Genomic DNA, 6,000 nt, shown 5'->3' with positions numbered 1-6,000 from the left:
TGCTATAGTAAAGGGAGACTTCTTATGATTAAACCAATAGAAGAAGAGGTCATTGAACATCCAGAAGAGAGCCTTGAACATGAAGAAGAAGATGCAGAAGAAGAGCCACAACCGACTGAAGTTACGGTACATGCACTAGCCAGCTACTCAAACTCGCAAACGATGAAAGTTGGAGGCTTTCTCAAAAAACAACCGATCACTATTCTCATTGACACGAGCAGTACTAATAACTTTCTAAACAGTAAAGTTACTATCCAGATGGCCTCACCTATCGAGGATTGCAGCAGATTTGACATTAAGGTCACCGACGGACGGATTTTGAAGTATGATCGTAGGCGTCTGCGAGTGAAACTGTTGCTGCAGGACCAAGAGCTAATTGCATATTTCTTCCTCCTCCCTCTTGATGATCATGAGGCCATGCTCAAAATTAAATGGTTGATGACATTAGGTGATGTTTCTTGAAATTTTATGCAACTAATTATGAAATTTTACAGTAAGGAGAAACAGGTGATACTGCACGGGAAAACATGGGGGCGACGTAACGACGATTTGCACACAACAAATGGAGAAGGTTTTGCATAAAGCATACAGCGGCTTTTTAGTACAACTTGAGTAGCAAACTAAGGGAGAGCCAATAGAATTTGAAGATCTAAACCTACTTCCTTTGCTTGCTAAATTTTCAGATATATTTGACGAATCACACAACCTACCTCTTACCCGTCGGCATAATCATTATATAATGATTCTTTCAGGCAAACCTCCAGCAAATACTCAGCCATATCAATATCTACATCTCCAGAAGGATGAAATAGAAAGGATTGTAAAAGAGATGCTCGAAACAGGAGTTATTCGGCCAAGTTGCAACCTCTACTCTTCACCGGTGCTACTTGTACGCAAGAAGGACGGAACATGACGAATATGCGTTGATTACCGAGCTCTCAATGGCATAACCATCAAAGATAAATACCCTATTCCAGTAGTAGATGAATTGTTAGATGAAAGGGAGCACAAATCTTCATAAAGCTGGACCTTTGATCCGGGTATTATCAAATACGAGTGTACGAAGAAGTCATATCGAAAACCGCCTTTCGAACACACAACGACCACTACGAATTTTTACTTTCTTCAACAAAAGGTGGAATATCTTGGGCATATCATATCAGAGGAAGGTGTGACGGTGGACCCCTTCAAAATTGAAGCAATGCAAAACTGGCCTACCTCGACGAACATAAAATTTCTACATGACTTTCTGGGTTTAACAGGCTACTACCGTAAGTTCATGAAAAACTATGGAAAGATCAATGCACCACTTACTTATTGGAAAAAGATGTCTTCCAATGGTTGGACAGAGCCTCCACTACCTTCGACAAACTTAAGGCAACTATAACGACGACGCTGTTGCTAGCGCTACCATATTTCAACCGACCCTTCATCATTGAGGCCGATGCATCTGGAGACAGAATGGGAGACGTTCTCATGCAAGATGGTCGATCACTCACATACATTAGCAAGGCATTGTCTCCCCCCTATCAAAACATGTTAACATATGATAAGGAGATGCTCGCCATTGTGCATGCAGCAACGAGGTGGAGATCGTACTTGATCAAGCGATGCTTTCAAATCAAGACCGACCATAAAAGCCTAAAATATCTCTTGGAGCAGAAGATATCTTCCCCCGTTCAGCAAAATGGGTAACAAAGGTTCTTGGATATGATTATGAAATAACTTACAAAAAGGGGAAAGAGAATATTGTTGCAGATACGCTTTTACGGCTACCTAAGCAAGCTAAATTTTTGGCCATTTCACTTTCAACTAGTGACTTCCTTGAGGATATTAAGATGGAATGGCAAGAAGATTCGGAGACCAGTAAGATCATAAAAAAATTGGAGGAAGCACCAAGCTCTATGGCTCATTACAATTGGGACTCAAAAGAATTACATTATAAGGGATGCATTATGCTTGTGATAAATTCTACTTGCATCTTCATAAGCAGAGTTTGGACAAAGTTATTCCATATGCAGGGTATTAAATTGAAAAGGAGTACGACATATCACCCACAAACCGATGGCCAGATGAAAGTTGTAAATAGATGCTTGGAGACAGCCCAAAGTCACCCACCAAATAAGACAACCCAATGAGAACTCCAGACCCAGCCAAGTGCCATTATTGATCGATGGATCGTGACTCGACGACAACGACCCACTAATGAAGTGCTAATACAGTGGGCGAACCTACCAATAGAAGATGCCACTTGGGAGAACTATGATGACTTGAAGATCAAATTTCCAGAATTCATGAATCATCAGCCTCGAGGACAAGGCTGATTTGAAGAGGGCGGGTCTGTTAGGACTCTAGCTTGGAGAGTCCTAATTGAGAGGGACATTCATGTAAAACCAACCTAAGCCGACCCCTATTAAAGAGGTGAAGAGGCCGACTAGGGTTAGGAGGTTGTTTCTTAGAGAAGAATAAGGAGTTGTAAAGGAATATGAGTCTTGAGTAGGAGTCATATTAGGAGTTGGTTAGAAGTAGAAGTTTTGAGTAGGAGTCCTATTAGGAGTTAGGGTTTAGAAGCCCTATAAATAGTCATGTATTCCTCCTCTTTTCATAAGCAATAGATGAATCTTTTCTGTAGCCTTTGAGCAGCAACTTGGAGGGAGGAACCCCTATAGAGTTCCAAGGAGGCCGATCCCTTAAAAAGATCAACCCCAAGTTTAGAATCTGCAAGGGTTCTAACAGTCAGCCGCCGAGCAACGTAGGGGACCCCGGCTCCCTGGCCAGAAGATCGGCCATGTGCTGGGCTTGGTACTACCCACCCTTGGCCTAGGAATAGACGTGCTCTCTTGGAAGGGTCGTTGTCGGACGACTCGGCCGACCCTTTCCCCTTCACACTCCTTGAGCCCTCCTCCTGGGCAGTGGCCCCGGGTGATTCTAGGGAGGCGCTTGAGTGGGTGGCCCGGATCACGGGCGTCTTTCGAACCACCGTCTTCGTCTTCTTAAGAGAGCGCTATGATACCGGTGATGCTGGTGCCCTCTTTGGCGTGCCCTCCAACGGGACAACCCCGCCTCCGGAGCCCTCCCCATCTCGAGACGGGGGCTCGACGGCCTTGGAGCTGGCCATCCTCTTCATCGATCGCAGGTCCACCATTTCTACAAAAATAAGCAGTGGTCAGATGGTTTGGGATGAGCGAACGAGCCATCATATGCGAATGGCCATACCCCCGGTGGCAGGGCTCAACTTCGCTTCGACCATCCACTCCTCGGTCATCTCCTTAATTGCCGAAGAAGAGAACATGATACTCCTCAAACAATCCATGACTATTGTGTCCCCATCAGAGAGCGACGGGGGGGTGTTATCGATGGTCCGAAAAGCTCACCCGGTGTTGAAGCCCCACTCCTAATCACAACTAATATAGAAGAAACACCTCTTCCAACCTTTATTGTTGGAGGGCGCACCACCGATCTTGAAACCGCTGTGGTCGGTCAAGTAATACCCGCCTTGTCCCCTGCCCAAGCGAAAGCAAGCCAGAAAGAGGGGCCGGGACAGCTCGATCCCAGCCCCCCCGACACTCCCAGATGAAAGCCACCAAGTAGCGCTAGGAGTTTGGCAACACTTGGGATGGGGAGAAGGAGAAGGAGAGGGAGATGGGGATGAAAACGAAGACAAAGATGAAAATGAAGACGAAGACAAAAATGGAGACATCCCGATCTCAGAGTTGCGAGAAAGAAGCCCGGGGTTCGGGGCGAGGGATTGAAGCAAAGAGGACGACGGAGTTGCAAGAAAGGAACCGAGGCGCAGGACGAAAGACTGAAGGCAAAGTTGATGGCAACCACCCTGGATGGTGATTATTAAAGGCGGGTAACCCGCGGCGAGGCGACGATTAGGGCTTCCCGAGGAGAGGAACAGTCGTGGCATTTAAGACCTATTGCAACCCCTCGGATCCGCCAGATTCGCTTGCCTCAGAGCTCCCGCCAAAGGCGTCCCATCACCCGAGACCCCCCGCCGAAGGCCATTCAAAATGAAGTTTCCCACCGGCCCCCGTGACGCTCCACCTGGCCCGCCACGTGGCACGATGGCGTTCAGGTATGAACCGACCCCCAGGATCAATTCAGAACCGAGCTTAATCACTTGGCCCCCGGGTTCGATTCCTGCCCGGCTCACTCTAGATCGCTCCCGATTAGCGACCCGTTGACACCGAAACCGGAACCGAGCTCAATCACTCGGCCCCTAGGATCAATTCAGAACCGAGCTTAATCACTCGGCCCCCAAGTTCGATTCCTGCCCGGCTCACTCAAGATCGCTCCCGATTGGCAACCCGTCGGCACCGAAACCGAAACCAAGCTCAATCACTCGGCCCCCAGGATCAATTTAGAACGGAACTTAATCACATGGCCCCTAAGTTCGATTCCTGCCCGGCTCGCTCTAGATTGCTCCCGACTAGTGTTAGTGAATAAAAGTACCATGATTGATGAGTCAACACGATTAAGTCAGCAGGCCGATGTCGGGAGCTTCTTGTGGAGTGAGTAGGATGATGAGGTGGCCGTGCCCTCGGGAAGGAATGCTGGTTAGCGTTGGTCGGGATCCGGGACAGCCCACTGCTCTCCCTTGTGCGATGGAAGGTATCTCTTGGGTCGAGGCGCTTGCCGCTCGGGGGTGGCCGCTTTGGAGCGTCTCGGGCAAGAGTCGAGCCAACGGGGTCGACTAGGACCTCGTGAGAGGATGTTGATCAACGTTCCTCGGTCTACCGACCCGGGCATCGTTTGTGATGGGTCACGTCTCTTCGACTTCGGGGTGAATGACAGCGTGTCCTCGTGCACTATATGGCGATTTCCGGGTTGAGACGCTCGCCGCTCGGGGGTGGCCGCCTTCCTGCAAAAATGGTCTTCGTCGGGTGCTCCTCGACTTTGGCCCCTTCAACGAGCAAGTCAGTCGAGTGTTTTTATCTCGATCTTATTTTTCCCTCCCCTTTGGCCGGATGTCGGCCAAGGGTTTTTATACTATCGTGCGAGGATTGGTTGCCCCTCGGTTCGGTGTGGCCGTTGACCTTCGAGGGATGGAACGACTTCTCTGATGAGTTGATGTCTTTGGGGATGCCTGAGCGGCGTCAGACAGCACCGCCCCGAGCTCTCGGGATAGTCATATCGCATAGTGTCTTGGTACGGAACCCGACGTAGCGTACACCATGGGGTTTTGATGGCGTGTGTGCATCGGATTTTGACATTGGTTGGGACGTGGCATGTGATGTCGATGGTGACTCATCTAGGGACCAAAATATGCCTTATCAACTGGCGACCCATCGGCACCAAAACTGGAACCAAGCTTAATCACTCGGCCCCTAGGTTCGATTCTTGCTTGGCTCGCTCCAGATCGCTCCCGACCGGCGACCCGTTGGCATTGAACCAAAACCGAGCTCAATCACTTGGCCCCCAGGATCAATTCGGAATCGAGCTTAATCATTCAACCCTTAGTTTCGATTCCTGCATGACTCGCTTCAGATCGCTCCCAACTAGCGACCCGTCAGCACTGAAATCGGAACCGAGCTCAATCACTCGGCCCCCGGGATCAATTCGGAATCGAGCTTAATCACTCAACCCCCAAGTTCGATTCCTGCCCGGCTCGCTCCAGATCGCTCCCGACTGACGATCTGTCGGCACCGAAACCGGAACCGAGCTCAATCACTCGGTCCCTAGGATCAATTCGGAACGAAGCTTAATCACTCGGCCCCCAGGTTCGATTCCTGCCCGGCTTGCTCCAGAACGCTCCCGATTGGCGACCCATCGGCACCGAAACCGGAACCGAGCTCAATCACTCGGCCCCTAGGATCAATTTAGAAAGGAGCTTAACTTAATCACTCGGCCCCCAGGTTCGATTCTTGCCCGGCTCGCTCCAGATCGCTCCCGACTAGTGACCCGTAGGCACCGAAATCGGAACCGAGCTTAATCACTCGGCCCCCCAAGTTTGATTCCTGCCTGGCTCGCTCCAGATCGCTCTCGACTGGCGAC

Source organism: Musa acuminata, chromosome BXJ2-3, assembly GCF_036884655.1.
Source record: "Musa acuminata AAA Group cultivar baxijiao chromosome BXJ2-3, Cavendish_Baxijiao_AAA, whole genome shotgun sequence".
Taxonomy (NCBI): Eukaryota; Viridiplantae; Streptophyta; class Magnoliopsida; order Zingiberales; family Musaceae; genus Musa; species Musa acuminata.
Note: the sequence above shows the minus strand (reverse complement) of the source record.